Source organism: Vulpes lagopus, chromosome 12, assembly GCF_018345385.1.
Source record: "Vulpes lagopus strain Blue_001 chromosome 12, ASM1834538v1, whole genome shotgun sequence".
Classification (NCBI taxonomy): Eukaryota; Metazoa; Chordata; class Mammalia; order Carnivora; family Canidae; genus Vulpes; species Vulpes lagopus.
In genome coordinates, this window is record NC_054835.1 from 12,371,820 (window position 1) to 12,392,597 (window position 20,778).

The window sequence follows — 20,778 nt, forward strand, 5'->3', positions numbered from 1 at the left end:
GAGGGACCTGGCTGTGTGAAGGGCGGCAGGCCAGAGCACCTGCAGGACTGCGGAGCCTAGAGGCTGGTAGCACAGTCGCCTTGCAGGGAGACTTGCAATGTAGGTACAGTGGGATGCCCAGTGGTGGGCAGATTTCACACCTGACTCCTGCCCACTCTTCTTGGCACACCTGTCCTGGAGCACTGGTGGTGGCTGGGATGCTGTGAGTGCCAGAGGGCCAGCCAGGCCAGGCCAAGACAGCTGCCTGCCTCCTTCCAGAAGCTGGCTGCACAGTGCAGAGCCTGGGGTGACTTCTCTCTCGACCAGTGCCCATGACCTGAGGCGCCTGGAGGCTGCAGAGATGTTTATGTAACAGCAGCCTGGCAGCCTGGAGGAGCACATTATCCCTACAAGGAAGAGGATGGCTGCAGTCCATCCCTATCTTCCCGTCCCAGCTCATAGACTCAGGGCTCTACCCACTACATCCCTGTCTACTCTTGGGGAAGGACTGAAGGCCTCAGGCTGGGGGGTGCTCCTCCAGGCTGCTCAAGTGCCCTCCACTGGGGCCCTGCATTCTGCCAACAGGCTCCAGGCCAAAGGTTCAGCCCTGGCTTGGGAGCAGGTTTTCACCTTCCTGCATTGGAACAGCTCTGGAGAGAGGGGAGGAGGGAGTGCTGGAGGGAGGAGGGGAGGGGGAGCCCTGGGGGAGGGGAGCCTTACCTGGGTCTGCCCAGCTGTGCCAGCTCTGCTCTGGGCCTCACCCGGGAGCTGGGTGCTCTCATTAGCCCATGGTGGACAGGACAGCCGGGCTTGTCAGGCTTCCCAGGCTTCTGACCCCTGGGCCATCTGCTGCCTTGGGCACCCCAGAGGCAACAGGGGCCAGGGAAACCCCAGGCAAACCAGAGTGGCTGGAGCAGGGAAGGGCTCGTGCGTGGCCTAGGCAGGGGGTTGGCCTGAGATGGATGGGAAGTGGGTGGGCAGGGCCCTGGCATGTGGATGCGAAACTTTTTCATTCACACGTTAGGCTTCAGCTTTTTCTGGCCTTGCCTTCTTGTCTGTCCTGATTCAAGCTTCCCAGGCCAGGGGATTCGAGGAAGGGGAGGGGAAGGGAAGGGAGGGGTTTCGGACCTAGGACCTGTGGATGTTTGGTGCCTGCCACTGGGAGAAACAAGGAAATAGAGGTAGATGAAAGGTGCAGGCCACCCCAGAACCGGATGGAGGGCAGGGGCGGCGTGGAGCTGGATGGGGCACCTACCTGGCTCAGGATGGGGGCTGAGACAGGGCCGTGGTGGGGATGGGGAATCTGGGAGCCAGTAGGAGTGAGGCTGCAGGGCTGGCTTCCAGAGGGGTTACTGGGAGTGTCCAGGGGACCTCAGTTCTTGGTGTCTCCCGGGTCAGCTTGCCAGGCCCTGTTGGAGCTAAGGCCCCCACGCTCTCACCTTAGGCAGACTGACTGACGCGTTCTGCCTGCTGCCTCCATGAATACTGGGGTGCCTTGGTCGGGGTGGGCTGAGGAGGCCATGCTGACATTTGGCCTATTCCTGCCCCCAGCCGCACTTTGAGGGGGTAGTGCGCAGTGGCTGGGTCTGCTTGGGGGGTGTGCTTCAAGCTCCCAAGGACTGTAAGCTATAGCAAGGGCTGAGTGTCCTGGTCATGGAGGGCTGCGCTTGTTCCTTCTGGCAGCGATTGGTGTGGTGCTTCTGGTGTCTTTGGACCCCTCGCAGCCCAAGGGGGTTGGGGGAAGGTAAGCATATGCTCCTGATATTTCAGAAAAGCTGGGCCAGGACTGGCTCCCTCCCGGTCCGCCCAGGTCTGAGCGCCTGACGGCTGCGGAGGGCAGTGTGTGCACACTCCCTGCTGTCCTGTATGGTTTGCGGGTGGGGGGCAGCCCACCAGGGAGGGTATGGGTTGCAGGCATCCTAAAGCAGAGGGGAGGGTGCTGGGGGGAGGAGCAAGAGCTCACAAGTTGAGCCATTGGCCTGACCTGGCACAAGGGTGCCCTCCAGAGTGACTGTGGGAAGATTCCAGAACACAGGAGAAGGTCCTCACTCACCACCTTTGAAGTTCATTGTAAAACATACCTGACCTGCTTGTGATGAGAGCCCAGGGGCCTGAGGAGCGTCCAGCCTGTTCCCCACCCATTACAAGCCCTGGGCCCTGACAGATGCTCCCCCCGTGCCCCCCTGGGCCTCAGTCCCTCCTTTGCCAAGTCTTTTCTAAAGTCCTATCTAGGGCAGCCCTGGTGGTGCAGTGGTTTAGTGCCGCCTGCAACCTGGGTTGTGATCCTGGGGACCCTGGATCGAGGCCTACGTCAGGTTCCCTGCATGGAGCCTGCTTCTCCCTCTGCCTGTGCCTCTGTCTCTCTCTCTCTGTCTCTATGAATAAACAAATAAAATCTTTAAAAAAATGAATAATAAAAAGATAAAGTTCTCTATCTACTCAGCCCAGGGTGTGATCCTGGAGACCCAGGATTGAGTCCCACGTCAGGCTCCCTGCATGGATGGAGCCTGCTTCTCCTTCTGCCTGTGTCTGTGCCTTTCTCTCTCTGTGTGTCTCTCATGAATAAATAAATGAAATCTTTAATAAATAATAAAGTCCTATCTACTTTTTTCTACTGAAGACCAACCAGGAGCATTTCCCAGAAGTTTGAGTGTTTTCCCAAAGTGTGGATGTAGCGGCTCCATGATGTGGCTTCAGGTGGACAGGCCAGGGCTAGCTACCCGGTCCTGAGCAGGACGCTGGGCTCCGGCAGCACATCGCCACGTGGGGGGTATGCGTGGGGGGCTCTACTGGCTTCTTGCAGTGCTTTCCTTCGGGCGGACCTTGGAGGGCCCCCCTTGTTCTGAGGAGGTAGGGCATAGGTGAGGGCCTAGAGCTTGCCCCTGGCACTTCATGCAGGGGTCCCCAGGCCCAGGTGTGCACCCAGCCATCTGCAGGAGGAACGGACCAGCCAGGCTTACCTACAGGTGCTGGGCATCTGCCCAGGGCCAGTCTGCATGGGTCAGTTCCCCACCCTGCTCTCTGCACATCTTGTCCTCTGCAGAAATGACTCCTCCCTCCTTAGCCTCCTCCAGGAAGCCATCCAGGGGCACTTGGGATGATCCCTGCACTAGATCATCTAGGGAGTGTGCAGTCCTGGACCCATCCCTATAGCTCCCGGTCCACCACAGATGCAGCCATGACTCCCAGGACTGTGGGGGCAATGCTGGGGGCCCTGCCTGTTGGTGGGGGGCTAGTATGCCTAGCTCCCCTGGGGCCATGGCTTGGGAGCCCCACTGCCTTTTGTCAGCACAGGCCGGGTGTCAGCTCCCTCCTGCCTGTGAGGTCCAGGGAGGAGAGCTGGCATCTTGGAGGCAGGCCCCAGAGCCTGGGGAGCATGTTATGCCCGGGCAAGTCCCCCAACAGGTAGCTTGCCTCCCTGAGCAGGTGTGCTCGTGAGAACAGGCTGGTGTGGCCTCTGAGGGCCACAGGACTTGTCATTTGAGAAATAGGCTGCAGGGCGGCCAAAGCAGTACTGACCCAACAGAGACCACCTGCCACTCTCAGCAGCCCCCAGACTGCTCCGAGAGGAAACCCCAACTGCAGGTGGCCCTGGGCATAGTATCCCAAGCCCTGAGAAGGAGGAGCCCCAGCCCCAGAAGGATCAGGCCCCCAGATCCCCTCAGCGGTTCACAGACCTGGGACTGAGCCCAGCCGGGCCTCGGGTTGGGGTCACTCAGGGTTTGGTGGCTCACATCTGGTGCTCCTCAGAGGCCAAGACTCCAAGGAGGAGGCCCTGCAGGGACTCCGGGGCCTTGTTTGGGGGCTGAGAGAATCAGAGGAGCTTGGCAGAGGAGGGACATGGTGGGGGCAGGCTCCGAGAAGGCTCCAGCGCTCAGAGGTGAGCCCTGCAGGCAGGGGCTGACGGGAGGGGCGGAGGGGCGTAGGCCCCCCAATGGGGAAACTGTCACCATGCCCATCTGATGAACAGGGCACCAATGTTCTGAGTGTGCTTGCAGAGTCCAGCCTGGCCCTGGGGTCTGCCCACATGAGGCCTCATCCCGTGGGACCCAGGGCCCCACAGAACCTGCAGGAGATAAGCGGGGGCTCCAAGGAGGACAGCTCTGAGGACCTTCCCCCTGCCCAGCCCTGTTGGCTGCAGCCCAGAACTTTCTCCAAAAAGAAAGGGCCCCAGGGGACGAAACTGCTTGGCCCCACCCCTCAGGCTCTGGGTAGAAACGGAGCTTGCACGGGCCTGAGTCACTCAAGGAAAAGCCAACCACTGGAGTCCCTCCTCCCTCTCCCCCACCTCCCTCCTCCCTCCCTCTGTCCTTGCCTCCTCCTCCCTCCCTTTCTTCCTTTCTGGGGTTAAAAATAGCTGCAAATTTCCCTTTAAAAGTAAGTGCACTTTAATTTTTCAAGAGAAGAAATGCTCGAGAGGGGCCAAGAGCCCCTGCAGACCAGACCACTGACAACCAACTGGCCCTGCGCCGCCCACACCCCCAGCTCCGCCCCATGCCTCCCCCCACTGCCCCCGCCTCCTGGCCCAGGTGGGGCTCCGCCATCCTTGGCTTGGCCTGTTTCTCAGGGCTGCCTGGCTCCCTCCCGTTTGCTCCGGACACATTTAAACATGTTGAGAACTTCCGTCCTCCCCCACCCCCCACCCCATTAGAGGCAAGTGGGGCTGGAAATGGTGATTTGGGTTACAGGGCGCCCAGGGACTTGTGTTTCTGAAGTAACACGGAGCACAAACATTAGCAGGTACGGCACATCTGTGAGTTATTTCCATGTCTCCAAGGGGAAAGGGGAAAAAACCCTGACCGTCCTTAAGTGAGACCAGAATTCTTCTATATTTTTGCCTTGACAGCTAAGGAAAAAATTTGCCAAAAACCAGAGGCGCTGCTGAGTGTTGGCGTGGGAATGTTAGTTTAGTCAGACTTGCTCTGGGCCATTTAAATAAAAACAGGCACTTTGGTGGCAAATTCCAGGGGGACGTGCCTGGGACTGGAGCTCTGCACCCAGAAAGGGGGTTTTGTGACCTCCCTCCCTCCTACCCTGGGCTCTTTCTCTTGCTTCTCCAGCCTCTTTATCATCACAATCAGCGTTTCACTGGCAAACATTTGGTGCAATAATTTTAAAAAATCAGCAAGGAAAGTCAAGTCTTTCATGTGGTCTGGAGTGCGTTGGCCCAGCTGGAGGAGAGGGCTCCGAGCCCTCCCCAGCCCCGAGCTGTCTCTCTGGTTGCTTCAGCCACCTGGGGGTCTTTGCACAGCTTAAATCAGTGCGGCCATCACCGGGGCAGAGGGAGGATGTGCCAGCCAGCAGGCTGAAATGGGGTTAGATTGTGTGTCCCCTGGGGGCCCACTGTCCTGCCTGGTCCAGGACACTGGGGACCTGCTTTCAGGCCAGCACCCTGCTGGGGTGGGGGCGGTGTGTGGGCAGAGCACTCACCCTGTGGGCACACTGCACTGTGGCTGCCCTGTGAGGCTGGGCAGGGAGGGACGAGCTGGTTTTGTCGCTTACTGGTTCCCTTACAGAAAGGGAGAGCTGGTGCCCCGAGGGCAGGGCTGGGGAGCGTGACCTAGGCTCTGCTGGTGTAGGGTGAGAGGGTGCATGGGGCGGTGGCTGCCTTTGTGCTGCCCACCTGGCAGCAAGCTGGGAAGTCCCTCTGCACCAGGGGACATTTGGGCGCCAGGAGAAGCAGACTGCTGCCATGCAGGTGACAGAGCCCCCCCCCCCCCCCGCTCCCCGTCCCTGGAGGCCCTTGCTTATGAGGCTATATGGCTTCCTTCCCCAGAGCAGGGTCCCTAGCATGGCTGTCCTAATGTCAACTTCCCACTTAGAATGGTGAGCCTTGGAGTCAATGTGAGAGAACAGGCAGGCTGTCCCTGCCCCTCCACCCCTCCACCCTCCAGCCCACAGCCTGGGCTGGTAGGGGCTCCATGAGCTCCCCTCCGTCTGTCTGTCCCACACCCCTTCGGAGGGCCTGCTGGTCCCAGGGAACCTGATGCAATGTCTGTGGAGCTGGGCGCCTCACCCAGGCCGGCAGCCCCACAGCTGGTCAGTCCCGTGCTGAATGGCCACCTGAGCTGACCCCAGCCTGGGCAGAGGTACACACTCGGCATGTGGGGCTGGGGGAAGCTATCAGACAGATTGGAACCAGGAACATTGGTGCTGAGGTCCGGCCGTTTGTGCAGCAGGACATGCTCCAGGGGGCAGGGAGAGAGGACAGCAGGGAGGCAGAGTGCTGGGGGAGCCATTCGGGTAGGGGGGTCAGTACCAGAGGTGACCCAGAAGGTGACCCAGGAGCAGAGACCCAGGGAAGCAAGGGGCAGGTGGTGCAGGTTCCTGGGGGGAAACATTCTGGCAGAGCAGCTCCCTCCCCTCCATACTTTACTGTCCTCACCCACCTCCCTGCTTCCTTGGGGCCCACCATGGATGCCACAAGGAATTGGTGACCACCCATGCTCCCTGGAGAGCCACAGGCCCGAGGTGGGTCCTTGGATAATCCTGGGGCAATCCACCACTGTCTGCGGCCACGATTCCCTCGCTGGGCTTGGTTCTTTTTTTTTTTTTTTTTTAAGATTTTTTATTTATTTATTCATGATAGTCACAGAGAGAGGAGAGTCAGAGACACAGGCAGAGGGAGAAGCAGGCTCCACACCGGGAGCCCGAAGCAGGACTCGATCCAGGGACTCCAGGATCGTGCCCTGGGCCAAAGGCAGGCGTTAAACCACTGAGCCACCCAGGGATCCCCTCTGGGCTTGGTTCTGCCCCTGAGGTCCCTGTAGATGTCATGTAGTTGAGATAAGGTAGGACTGGAGCAGGGAAAGTCCTGAGGGGACAGACACTTGGACCCAAGGCCAGAGAAGGACCGCATGACCAGAGAAGCAGAGAACCTCGGAGGACTGCCAGCTGTGGCTGGAGGCACCCCAGGGCCTCAGGAGGGAGTACACTCTGTGACGCCTCCATTTCAGACTTTCAACCCCAGAACTGGGAGAGAATAAAATTCTGCTGTCTGGAAGACTCTAAGTTCATGGTCACTTGTTACTGTGGCCCCAGGAGACAAACACGAGGGCTGATGGCAACACAACTGGGGGGAGACAGTGTTTGCATGCTGTCCTCGGTCCTTGGTCCAGGGCTGTGGGGGTGCGGGTGTCCCAGGAGGATGGAGAAGGCGAGGTCCTTGGTGTGCTGCCTGCCTGCCCACCGTGGGCACCTGGACACAGCCAGGCCCTCTTTAGGTGAAACAGGTGCCCAGATGCCTGGTGTTGGAGAAATGATGGTATATAGGGCTTTGCTCAGGGCCACCGAGAGCAAGAAGAGCGAATGCAGTCTGGTCCTGACCCCTCTGTTCTGTGCCCACGGCCCAGCTCACGGTGCCCCATCACCCAGCTTCAGGCCACAGGGAGGGCCGACAGATGATGGCCTGGTGCCCCACCCACCCACCCACCGCCGCCAGGGTGAACATTCTGTTGGACTTGAACCAGCTGTCCTGACCTCAGACTCTGGCAGGGCTAACCCCACACCGGAGGCGGCATGCCAGGCTTCCCAGGCTTTCCACCTGCTCAGTCCAAGCCAGGCGACCCTCCCCAGGAAAGGACTCATCTTCTCAAGGAGGCAGCCGGCAAAGGAGCCATGCTTTCCACTTCCCCAGGAAGAGGAAAGCGTTGGTTCTCCCAAATGTGTGTGAACTGGCTTCTGGGAACCTGCGCCTGGGCCATGCCCGGTGTCCATGCCCAGTGTCTCTGGAGGCCGGTGTCCACACTGGCTCCTGACTCTGATTTAAGGAGCGGTGGGGAGCCAGGGAGCAGGGTTCACCTGGCTCTGCTGCCACCCAGTCCCCTAGTCTAAAACCTGGGCCTGGCCTCCTCTTCCTGGGCTTGCTTCCTCCTCCTCCTCCTCCTCCTCCTCCTCCTCCTCCTCCTCTTCCTGCAAAGGCATGGAGGGCGGATCCCAAGGGGACAGTGGATGGCAGGGGGAATGGGCTCCTGGTGGAGAGGCCTGGCCCCAGGGTGACGTCTAAATCCTGCTCACAGCCACTAGCCTGGCTCCAGTGGTCACCGTTTTCTCCAAAGGATCTGAACTGGCCAGCCCTCGGGGCAGCAGCAGTGGGACCAAGTCTGGGGTGGCTCTGGAACAGAGCAGGTGGGACTTGGGGGCGTGGGCTGTGCTGTGGGTGCTCCCCCCAACCCCCTTCCCTGCCTTGCACAGCCAAGAGGCCACTAGCTCCCATGGACACGTAGCGGGGACCCAGGAGCCTGATGGATGGCCGAGGCTGCAGCCAGCTTCCCTCTGGATCCAAGGGTTGGAGCTGGCGCTCACCTCCCAGAGGCACTTATCCTCCCCTCTGCTGACTGCTTCCCCCCCCCCACCCCCCTGCCCACGTGGCCAGCCTGAGCTGGGCCCTGTGGGGACAGTGGCCCTGGCCTACATCCCAAGAGGCCCTGAGGAGGGGAGGTGCCATGACGTGTGGGGCATCCAGTCTGGGCCAGCGTTGCCTCCAGGGGGGGCAGTCTGGCTGCCCCCTGCAGCAGGAGGCCCCATCTCCTTGGAGCCCAGAACCTAGCACATGGTTCTAGTGCTGTGGACTAGAACATGGGACTGTGGACTCCCGCCCCATGGGACATACTATGCTTGGGCCTGTGCAGGAGGGCCGTGTGACCCTTGAGCCATGCAGGCCAAGGCCAGGGACCCGATGGGCAGAGAGGGGCATCCGCCTCCTGGTCACAGCTAGCTGGGAGGGGGGGTGGGGCAGCCTCAACTTCCCAACAGAAGAAACTGCTGTGGCCTGGCAGCGGCCATGATCCATCACTGTGGCCAGGGCAAGGGAGGGCATGTGGTGGGGGGCACTGCTAGCTTCTGAGCCGTCGGGGCAGGCGCGGGGCCTCCTGGGCAGGGCTAGAGTGAGCGAAGGGGGCCCAGGGCCTGCGCTCCTTGTGCCCTTCCCTTGGCCTCAGGTCCTCCGCTCCGTGGTCTCCCAGCCTGGCACCCCAGTGTGGACAGAGACGCCTACCAGGAGCCTTGGCTGTGGGGCCCTGGGGGCCCTGCCAGGGAGCGCCTAGAAGCTATATCCAACCACACATCTGCTTAATTGCTCCTACCATGTTGAGTGTGCATGTTCATATTTTAAACAGAGTTGACATTTGCCCCCAGGTAAGACCCACCCCCAGAACAAACAGGCTCTATTCTGTCCCACGGGTTTCATTCCCTCTTATGACCCCACAAGCACTCCAGGTCGAGAAGCTTCACCTCAAATGTTGACCCCAAACAGGAGGGGCCGCGGGCAGGCAGGCCCTTGGAACAGCATGAGAAGGGCATCCTGTCTGGCAGTTTCCAGAATCACTCCTAATGCCCTTTGAAGATGCAGGTTGTCTGTCAGGCTCTGGGATCAGAGCCCCTGATCCTTGTCTCCTGTCGGGCAAGGGGGCGGGGAGGGGGGGAGGTGACTTTCCTGCTCTGAACCTCAGGCTCTCCTCTGTAGAACAGACTCACTGCAGGGACCCAGGAGGGGAGAGCAAGGGCCCTACGGATGCTCAGTGTGTCTGGGTCTAGCTCGTGGTCAGCACTTTCGGGGGATAGTTGCAGTTTGCAGACCACTGCCCCACTTGTGGGCCCATGTGTTTGCACTTCTGGGTCCAGGGAGTGGCAGGTAGCCCAGGCTGGCCAGGACACAGTCCTGAGGGCTTCCTGAGCTGACCTGGCTAACCTGTCAAACTGATGCTAGCGACTCCTCCAGGAGGCCCAGCACTGCCCCCACTGGTTTCTGTGCACAGCCAGGCCAGCCCGAATTAGCCCCTGCAGCTTGCAGCCTCAGGACAGACCCCTGGCCAGAGACTGTCACGCAGGCACCAATACCATCCACTGTGTTCCTAGGTAGCCAGTGTCGGCACCACGGGTCCTCCCCGCACAGGCCCAGCACTGGACACCCTTGCCCCACCCGCCCTGGGCTCACTTCCTCCAGCAGGGACTTGGTGGGGGGGCGGTGGCATCTGGCCAGGCAGCCGGGCAAGGGGAGGGTGTGGGCTTCACTTGGGAAGCGGCCGGTCCCCAGCACTCCCACACGCTGAGCCATGCCGCCACTGCAGTCTGGGGCTGAGCAGGTGTTTCCTCATGCAGGGGCTTGGAGACCTCAGAGCCCACAGCAGGAATCAGAGGCTCCCCGAGGCCCTTCGCCAGGTTCTGTTTATGCCTAGAAGAAAGTTCCCACCTTGGCAGCCAGGCTGCGGCGCGTCCTCCTGGGGCCCCCTGGACGCTGCCCAGCCCTGCACCCAGCCCCAGAGCTGGCTGGGAGCCAGACACACCGGCCTGGGCCTCGAGACTGCAGAGCTGCTCCCTGACTCCATGCACCCTCACTGTTCCTCTGTCGGGCAGGCAACACCCCCAAGAGAGTGGGGGCAGGCAATGGCAGGTGGTGGCCCAAATCCTGCCCTCGGGTGGGACCCCTGGCAGGTTTAGATGTTGTCCCTAAAGGGAGCAGACCAGTTGCCGCAGAGGCTCTGCTGCCCACACTAGGCAGAGGGGCTGGGCTGTAGTAAGGGGGCCTCGCCTGGAAGGGGTCCCCCACTCGTAGGTGACAGCCTCACCTGGCTTGGGGCTCATCAGCCAGCCAGCCGCAGGGGGCTCTTCCGGCCCCCTGTCCCCCACTTCCTGCTAGACCTCCCAGGACAGGAAATGACCCTCTGGGACTGTCCTCTCCAGCCCTGACAGGAGAAGGCCCAAGTTCCAGGCTTCATTCTGTCACTCACCAGCTTTGTGACGACAGAGAAGTCACCTCACCTTTCAGAGCCTTTCTTTTCTCCTCTGGAAAATGGGAATGTTTCTTCTACCCCACTCATCCTACAGGTTTGGTTGAAGATTGAAAAAGGTACCTGGGTGGCTCAGCGGTTGAGCGTCTGTCTGGCTCAGAGTGTGATCCCAGGGTCCCGGGATGGAGTCCCACATCGGGCTCCCCACAGGGAGTCTGCTTCTCCCTCTGTCTATGTCTCTGCCTCTCTCTCTGTCTCTCATGAATAAATAAATAAAATCTTTAAAAAAGAAAGAAAAAGAAAGAAAGAAAGGAAGAAAGGAAGAAAAGAAAGAAAGAAAGAAGAAAGAAAGAAAGAAAGAAAGAAAGAAAGAAAGGAAAGAAAGAAAGAAAGAAAGAAAGAAAGAAAGAAAGAAAGAAAGAAAGAAAGGGGCATCCTGTGCTGAAAATGCTGGATGTTATGAAGACTTTAGACTTTTGTGGCCCAAGTGTCCACACTGCCTGACTGCAGGCCAGCCTGGGAAGCTTCGCCCTGAGGCCACATTGGACATATGGTAATTCACAGAATAAGGCAGACACTTTACAGTTTCTGTGTATGATGGCACAGAGCCCTTCCCCCCAAACACCAATCCTTGAGACACGGAGTGGCCCCTTCAACACTGACCCCCAGAAGGGGTTCTGGGAGTTTGGAAGGTGGGGGTCACCACCACCTCGCTCCCCAACCAAACTGACCCTTGAACATGTGTTTATTAGGATGGGGGTGGGGCAGACTTGGAGAACATTCACTGAACACACCCCTGGACAAACCTGGCCCTTGCTCTGGGAGCTGGGTTTTAGCTTTCAGGAGCCAGGGTCTTGAAGGCTGTGGGCAGGTAGTAGCCTGTTGTAGCTCAGCTGTTGGGGGAAGAGTAAGGGGAGGAGGGATGGGTGTTGAGCCCCCAGTCCAGCGGGGCTCCTCCTCTGCTGGGGTCCACGGAACAGCTTCTTGCAGGAGGCTTGACTGTGGGGCTTAGAGAAGCCAGGAGGGACCCCCAAGAAGGGGACAGTGTGGCCTGGAGTCACAGCTGACTGTGGGGTGTGGACCCTGCCCCAGCTGGCTCAGCCGCTTGCTCACTCGGGGACCTGAAAATGGCATCCCACAGCCCTTTCCGAAACCAGCCCCAGCAGAGCCAGGTCAAGGCCAGTGTCTGGGGTGCAGTAAACAGGAAAATCGACGGGGGGCTGGACGCCCAGGGAGAGGAAAGGGCTGGGTCAAAGGGTCTCACAAAATGTTTAAAATGAGCAGGAAACGAGGACTTATTCATGTCTCTGCCCCGAGCCCCCCCCCCCCCCCCTGCACTGCTGAGCCAGCTCTCCAGCTGAGGGGCCAGCGGCACAGGCTGGATATGCCTCCTTGACGCCTGTAAAGCCCAAGCTCCCACCAGCCGTTGGGGCCTCTCTGTGGCCTGGCCCCGGGCGGTGGACCCGTCTGCTGCCTGCCTGCCACAGCCTGGCCCCTCCTCAAGCATCGTGACTTGGCCAGGCCCACTCCCGCTCACCACCTGGAGCCATGAGTGGGATACGGGCCCAGCGGGGAAGGGGCTGGCCTGGAGTCACCTCGGGGGACAGGGGCAGGTCTCTGCTTCCAAGTCTGGTGGCCCGACTGGACCCCACGCCTCCACCAAGAGTGTCTCCATCTGTGGAGGCCCCACGAAGCAGCCCCAGTGCCTTCTCAGCAGCACACGCCAGGCCCTGGGGGGTTCCGGGGACCTGAGTCTCTGCTGCGCAGATGAAATGTGACCCGGGCATCTGTGGCATGACAATCAGTTGACGTTGGGTGAGCCACGTGGTGTCAGCCCTGTAATGTGGCCAAGGAAGCCTCTCCTGCATCTGGGGGCCATGAGTAGAAGGTAGTGGCTAGGCAGAGGGCCTGCCCTGTCCCCGATGGTAGCTGGGCTCATCCTGACACCTCCCCACCACCACCAGGGGCAGCAACAAGTATAAAAACATCTGTAGTCTGGAGCCAGTGATTCTACGTCTGGGGTTTGTCCCGCAGAGCCTTGATGCAGCCCCGGGGACCTGCCCCTCAGCCTCCGGGGCCACAGCATTTATAACTGGGAGACACTGGAAGCCGCCCAGCCAGGGAGCCAGTGAGGAGACTGTCACTCGTCCACCTGGCTGAGGAAGGGCAGCTGTTAAGTCAGGTCTGTGGAAGGTTCCAACAGCATCAGAGATGCTCGTCCTGCATTGAGCGGTGGGTGGAGAGGGGGGAGCAAGGTGAGGCCTGGGCCCGGTGCTCCCTCAGGACAGCGTGGCGAGCCTCGCACGCACGATGCACAAGTGGGAAGGAAGGGATCCCAGGTGCAGTGGATCCCACCACATTCTGCTCCATCCATGGTGCATAGTGGGGACACCTTACAGAATCATATGGTTTATGGGCTAGACCTTCACCCCACAAGCGGAGGCCCTGTGCCCAGGCCCTGGGGTCTGTCCCTGAGTAGTCAGCTGCCCAAGGGGCTCAGGAGGAGAGCCAGGCTGGAAGAACCCTTCCTGGGGCTTGGCCCCCCCACCTCTTCCTGTGGGATGCTGGCCCACCGTGGGGTCTCCACTGTGGCCCCCCTGCCACCAGCTACCCCTTCCCTCGCCCCTGGAGCCTGTGGGGCCCTAATGGGGATGTAGATTTAGTGTCTCTGCCCCCAAGAAAGGCCTGGAGCTGAAGCACAATATCCAGGGAGGAGGACTGGCTTCTATGCCTGGGGAGCCAGAGAGCCCCCCACCAGGACGGCTGCACTGAGCGGAGGGGATGGGCGGGGGTGCAGCTGGACTCCTGGGAGAAGCTCAGATTCCAGGCCAGGGGGTTGGAGCCCTCTGGTATTGCCATTGAGCTCTGGCAGGCAGGGAGCTCCAGCCTTCCACGCCCCGTGTTGGGGAGGCAGGGGGTTGTCGGTCCTACAGGGGCAGTTGAACACCCCTCAACACTTCATGCCCATTGTGCACTCGGCCGCCGGCCTCATCCTGGGTGGGTCTACAAACACCAGGGAGCACAGGGCCTTGGGGTGGGGTGGGGGGCGCCCGTCCCATGTGAGCAGCGCCTCTGTGGCCTCTGCGACCCTGGCTTCACATGGTGAGCCCACTGCCATCCTCCTGACCCGTTCCCACAGTGGCCATGGATGGGCCTTCCCTCTGAGGTGGGATGGGCTCAGGTGGGGGCGCTCCAGCCCTGAGGTGTGAGCCCAGGGCAGGCGGGAGGCGATGGCGAGTCCCCACCCTGCACTCATCCCCATCGACACCACCCGGATTTGTCGTTTAAAAAAATTTTCTTTGGGATCCCTGGGTGGCGCAGCGGTTTGGCACCTGCCTTTGGCCCAGGGCGCGATCCTGGAGACCCGGGATCGAATCCCACGTCGGGCTCCCGGTGCATGGAGCCTGCTTCTCCCTCTGCCTGTGTCTCTGCCTCTCTCTCTCTCTCTCTCTATCATAAATAAATAAAAATTAAAAAAAAAAAAAAAAAAAAAAAAACATTTTCTTTTTCAAGTACAGTCTACACCCAAAGTGGGGCTCAAACTCACGACCCTGCTATCAGGAGTCACGCGCTCCACCAACTGAGCCCGCCCAGCGCCCCCATTCCAGTGTCTTTTAATTTGTTGTCATAACCAGCCTGTGAGGTAGATCCATTTAAAGATGGGGAAACCGAGGCCCGTGGTAAGGGACAGTCAGCGGTAGGACTCCTTGGATATGACGTGTGCCTGGGAGGGAATCCGCAGAGATGGTGGGGACGAGGCAGGTGGCAGCCAGGGCCTAAGGGTGGGCCGCCCTGCATGCAGGGCACGGGCTCTGCTGCCAAGGACCAGAACCAGATGCCGGTGGCACGTGGACACAGTGCGCCAGGCGCCTCCGACGTATTCACTTCTGAGTGGCCACCAGTGGAGCGCCTGGCTGGCTCCGCAGGTGGAGCGTGTGACTCTGGATCTCAGGTCGTGAGTTCGAGCCCCATGTCGGGGGAGGAAATTACTTTTTAAAATTTATTTATTTATTTATTTATTTATTTATTTATTTATTTATTAAATTACTTTTAAAAATAAATAAACACACACACACCTCAAGTGGCTGCTTTTATGTTACATGAGTTTCGCCTCGATGTTGGAAACAAAAAGAAGGGGTCGGGGCGCCCTCCCCAGGTAGCTGTCCCCCCTGGTGCTGCCCTGGCAACCCCGGAGGTGAGCCTGGCACTGCCCCCTCCCCAGGCTAGCAAGCTCGACCCCAGGAAGGAGGTGACCTGGTTTGAACGTGCAGAGACCCCTGATTAGGCTCCCTTTTCCGAGATGCAGGCCCGGGGGGGTGGAGGGTGGTGAGGTCCAGTTGGAAAAGCCACTGACCTTTGTTCCCCCAGAGCATCTGGGGGTCAGGCAAAGGTTAGGCCAGGCTTGGGGGGACACAGAGGGTGCAGGCCCTGGGGCGAGGCCGTGCCCACATCTGGGGTGGCTGACCCCACCCCTCTGGCCCTCCAGCCCCTCCGGCCCCTCTGGCCCCTCTGGCCCCTGACCCCAGGCCAGGCCTCCCTTTATCCTGTTGGCCCAGGGTCATCTGGAGCCCATGAACTGAGCCAGGGCCCCACACCAGCAGCCGGAGCTGGGCTGAGACTTGCTTCCTGTTGGCCCACCTGGCCCCGGGGCCTGGCCTGGGACCATGGCCTCATCCCCCGGAGGGTGCGATGTCCATGCCTCCATGGGTCTTGATCACTGGCTGGAGGCTGGGGAAATCCGGGGCCTGTGCCTGACCCTGCACCACTGGAGACCTTGCCGGGTACCCGTGGTCTTGGATCCAGTCCCCACAGCCCTGCTATCTCGCCATGTCTGTGATGTTGGCCTCAGTGTCCTCTTTGGGGGGCCTCCCCCTAGATGGTCAGGGCTCACTCCTCTGACCCCTCGGCTCCTTGACCTCACTTCACAGATAGGAGGCAGGGGGGCCTGGAATGAGGGGGAGCCCTGGTGCCCACCAGGTGCCCACCCGCAGGGGCTGCTGGGGCAGCTCTGGCTTTGGTGAGAGGAGAGCAAGGCTTCCTCCCCAGGTGATGTGTGGCTTCCTGGGCGTCGGTAGGCGCAGGCCCTGTTGGACATGCAGCTGTGGGCTGAGCTGGCCCTCGGCCAGGGTCACACTGGGTCAGTGGTCAGGGGGAGGCTCTTGCTAAAAACACTATGTGGGCCAGGGTCCCCTAGCCCCGGCTGCTGCCCAGGCTGTGTGCCTGAGACCCCCAGCCCCCAAGACCCCCCAGACTGCCTCGCCTCAGACCCCCGAGACCCCTAGACCCCCAGACCCTCAGACCCTCAGACCCCCAGGCCCCCAGCCTGCCCAGACTATTGCCTTAATGGCTCCCGGGTCAGCCCCTGCATGCCCTTCCTGGTTCCACCATCGCCTGTTGCCCTCTGCCCACTGTGCCCCCCTTGGTCTATGTCCTCAGCAGCCCCGCTGCGCCCCTTGCCCCGGTTCCCCTGACCCACTTCCCTTTGGCCATGTTCCCACCAGGGAGCCTGATGGTGACGCCACAGGGAGTCCAGCCCCAGCCCTGCCAGGATGGTGGCCCCCCCACTGTGTCATAGGTGGGCACTGAGGCAGGGGCCACTGACCCTGAAACAGGGCGAGCGTGTTCCCTCGGAGCTGGGGTCGGCAGGATGTCCGTCCTTCTGCGCTGGCCCTTAGGAGAGCCACCTGGGCCCAGCCACTGGCTCCACAGGAAGGAAGGGGGGCCACGTTCCCACTCTCAGGCCTTTCTGGGGTCCCTGCCTGATCCTAACCTCAGGCAGCCCCCCGCCTTGGTCATTGTGCCCCACCCCCCTGCATGCCCCCTGACCTTTGCCCTGAGCTTCCCTCTGCCAGGTGCGCCCTCCCTGGCCCCTCCTGGCTCTGAATAGTGCAGCCCAGGAGCAAGACCAGTCAGACTGGCTGCAGCTTCTGGGGGGCTCCCTCCCAAATTTCCCAGCTCCCGACCTGTGGCATGGGTACCACCTTCACCTCCCCATCTGGGAGGCAGCAGGCACCCCTTGGTCTGGGTCCTTACATCCTGCAGGCCAGTCCCTCTCACAGCCTTACCGGCTTTCCTTCTTCCCCCTTCTCCCTCTGCCTCATCTCCCCTGCCACTTCCTCTAAGACCCTTCTGCTTTGGGCTCAGAGATACCCTTCCAGGGCAGGGATCTCTTGTCCCGTTTTACTCCGGAGACCACCGAAGTCAACTGGGAGGCTGCAGGGTCACTGGTAGCTGTGGCTGCCCAGGTGAGTGGCCCACCCTGGTGTTGTGCAGTGCACAATCCATACCACCAGGCTTCACAGCCCTTGGTCACTCCTATTGGGCACCTAAACTTAGCAACCTAGCTCGTCTCGTCCCTCTCCACCTCCTGCCCTGACAGGTGTGAGCAGCAGAAAGACACAGAAGCTTGGCGGGATGTGCTGGGCTGGCTGGAGAGCACTCCCAGCGTGGCCCTGTGCAGGCGCCCACAGCATTCCTGGGATGCTTGTGCCCTGTTCAGCAGCCAAGGCACTGGCAATGCAAACACTGGGGGCCTCACACACAATGGTTCCCGCCAGCCCGCCAGACCCTTCACCACTCCTCCTTGCTGCCATTGTCCCCCCCTCTGGGGAGATGCAGTGGCAGGGACAGGGACCCTCAGGAGGACCAGGCCACCATCTGGGGGTGGCTAGAAGAGGTGGGAGAGGATGAATGGCCATCCAAACAAGACCCCAAGAACCGGCCAGGACTCCCCTGAAGGGGTCCAGGGAGGGGTGACTGCCTCCTCATATCCCTACATGGGGGCCCTACGGGGTCAAGGTCGGAGGGGGTGGGGCCCACATACTCAGGGCCCGACTCTGACCCCCTGCCCCATGGAGCTGGACCCAGACCTGCAGTAGGTGGCCGGCCTTGGGATACCCCACCCCCCCACTCATGCTCCCATGCCATCACCTGGCCCCTCTGCCTCAGTGGACATGCCCCTGATGCTGCACTGAGGGCAGCTCCCCCAAGGCCTATACAGAGCTCACAGCGCCTGTGTCCTGTGTGCCCACCCAGTGCACACCCCTCTCTGCTCTGACCACTGGCCAGGCGGTAGCGACCGCCCCATCCTGAAACATGAAGGCTCCTTCCTTGCGCCTCCCTTTCCCTGCGGAATGTTCCACATGTGGTCTGTCCAATCCCCTGGTGGGCATTTTGGTTTTTTTTCTGGCCAAGGGGGGGGCGGGCAGGTGGCTCTCGGGGAGCAGGACCAACGGCTATAACTCTGAGGGCCTAGGCCTAACTGCCACTGCCAGGGCGTACCCACTCACACAGCATGCCAGCCTGGGTCCTCACAGCGCCACTGGCCACGGGTAACAAAGGTGTTGCCACTGGGTGGGGGGGGGGGGACGCCGCAAACCCGGGATCCTGGCGATCTTGAGGCCCTCTGCTTGTCCATCCATGCAGACTCTCTGCTCACATGTTCTGCTCTTTCACTTTTCCCCTCCTGGATTGTTAAACTTTTTCTTTTTTTCAGAGCTTTTTATATATGAGAGAAATGAGCCCTTTTTCTCTGAGATAGTTTGCGAACCACTTCCCCGGATTGCTAAGCGGCAGACCCCGATAGTTTCAGGTGGTTGTTCTTGTGCAGAAATTTTATTTTCTGTATTTGAACTCAAAAAAGAATTTCTGTGTGTGTGTCTGTGCTTTCTGTATTTTTTGTCATGTGAACAAAGGTCTTACCTGAAGTTTATAAAGAAACTTCTTCCCCCCCTTTTTTTTTCTCTAGCCTTTGTGGTTCTGTTTTTTACCTTGAAACCTGATCCGTTTGGAATTTATTTTGGTGTGAAGTGTGAGGAGTCTGGGATAATCCACAGAGCACCCCCTGCCTGGCCCTGGCTGTGGCCTGGCTCAGAGCTTCCTTCACAAGACAGAGTCAGAGGCACTCACCTGGTGGGTTCTGTGTTGTGCAACTACACCTGATACTTCTTTTTTCTCTGCAGTTTCCTCAGTTGTGTTGGCTTTTGTGTGGTTTTTCCACACGAGCCTTAGAATCAGTCTGTTTAACTTAAAAATAAGTCATATTAGTTTTTTTCTTTTTTTTTTTTTTTTTTAAGATTTTACTTATTTATTCACGAGAGACACGGAGAGAGAGAGGCAGAGACACAGGCAGAGGGAGAAGCAGGCTCCATGCAGGGGGCCCGATGTGGGACTTGATCCCACGACTCTGGGATCATGCCCTGAGCCAAAAGCAGACACTCAACCGCTGAGTCACCCAGATGCCCCTTGTTAGCTTTTATAAGCAAAATGTCAATAAATAAATAAAATCTTAAAAAAAAAGCAAAATGTCATCATGATCAAGGATTGATTAAGGAGAACTGATGTGTGTTATTAAGTGTTATTAAGATGTTGGGCCTTCGGGGATCCTTGGGTGGCTCAGTGGTTTAGCGCCTGCCTTCAGCCCAGGGCATGATCCTGGAGACCCAGAATCGAGTCCCACGTCAGGCTCCCTGCATGGAGCCTGCTTCTCCCTCTGCCTGTGTCTCTGCCTCTCTCTCTCTCTGTCTCTCATGAAAAAATAAAATCTTAAAAATTAAAAAAAAAAAAAAAAAAAAAAGATGTTGGGCCTTCCCATGTGCTGGGATCTTCCTGTACAACCCTCGGGTGCATTTGAAAGCTCTCTTAATACGAATCTGGGGTGGGATGTCCAGGGAGGCGAAGTTGGTTAAACGGCTGAGTATTAGTTTCAGCTCAGGGCGTGACCCTGGGATCCAGGATGGAGTCTCAAGTCCCGCATGGGGCTCCCCACAGGAGCTTGCTTCTCCCTCTGCCTGTGTCTCTGCCTCTCTCTGTGTCTCTCATGAATAAATAAATAAAATCTTAAAATAAAAAAATTCTTTGCATTTTGTCGAATGCCTTCTGGGCATCGGATGGAGAGGTATATTTGAGTCTTTCAAAGCTGAGGTGTCCTACAAAGAGTGCAAGGGGTAAACAGATGGGGTGCTCAAATGAGGTAATTTGAGGAGATGTAGTGAAAGCACTCTTTACAGGGGTGTGGGCAGGGATTAGGGACATAGCAGGGACAGGGCAGCCCCAGGGCCCCAGGCCTGAGGGCAGGACAAGTGAGCATGGGAACCTGCAGAAAGGCCGCCCCCCCAGCCAGGCTCCCCCAGGGGCTGAGGGGGCTCTGGGTCACGGGAGGGGCTGCCCACAGGAGGGACGGCGGCAGAGCCAAGGCCCTGGCTCCTCTGGGTTTTGAGGACATGGTGGTTGACGTGGGTCTCTCAGCTCAGGAATGGTCTCCGCCTGCTAAGCCCTGGGGATCGCTCCCCAGATGGGGCGGAGGGAGGTCACGGGTGGCCTGGGCCCTCAGAGAAGAGGCTGTGGATTCTAGGGGGGTAAGCGAGGCCCCAAACAGCTAAGCACAGAGCAATGTGGGGTGACATGGGGGTCCCAGGGCTGGAGCTGGGGGCTGCAGGAGGTCAAGGGTGATGCAGCCCCAGAGCACACAAGGTCTGGCCATCGGGTGCAGCGTGTGAGCCACAAGGGGGACCCCCCTGGCAGCCCTCCTCATCCCCGGCATCCTTCTGCCACTGTCCCTGTAGGGCAGGGTCACCCATCAGGTGTCTGCAGCACCCCCCTAGCCTGACTAGCCAGCTTCATGGTGGGAGGGCTGCACAAGCTGATGCCCCTCTGCCTGCCAGGGCCACTGGGGCCATTCCCGGGAGGGGCCCCACCAGAGACAAATTCCCATTGGCCCAGAGCACTAGCTGGTGGCCCAGGGAACAGTCCCTGCTCCCTCTCCTCCTGGGTTTCTTTTTTTGGGTTATTCTGTGAGTGCAGTGGATGGGTTGGTGGGTGCACAGAGTCTGAGGACAGGGTCTATTCCCCACAGGACGGGGCCTCTTCGGGCCTCGGGCCTCCGCCCTAGCAGCTCTCCAACCTCGGGCCTGCACACCTGGACCCAAGGCCCCACTCAGTGCTCCGGATGGGGGACATCAGCTCTAGGCAGTGTGAGGCAAGCCTGGGGCCAAGGAGCCTCAAGGCAAGACCACGTTGGCCTGACGCTGTGGGACTGGGCAACTGGAGCCTGCACTCAGGTCCTCAAGTCAGG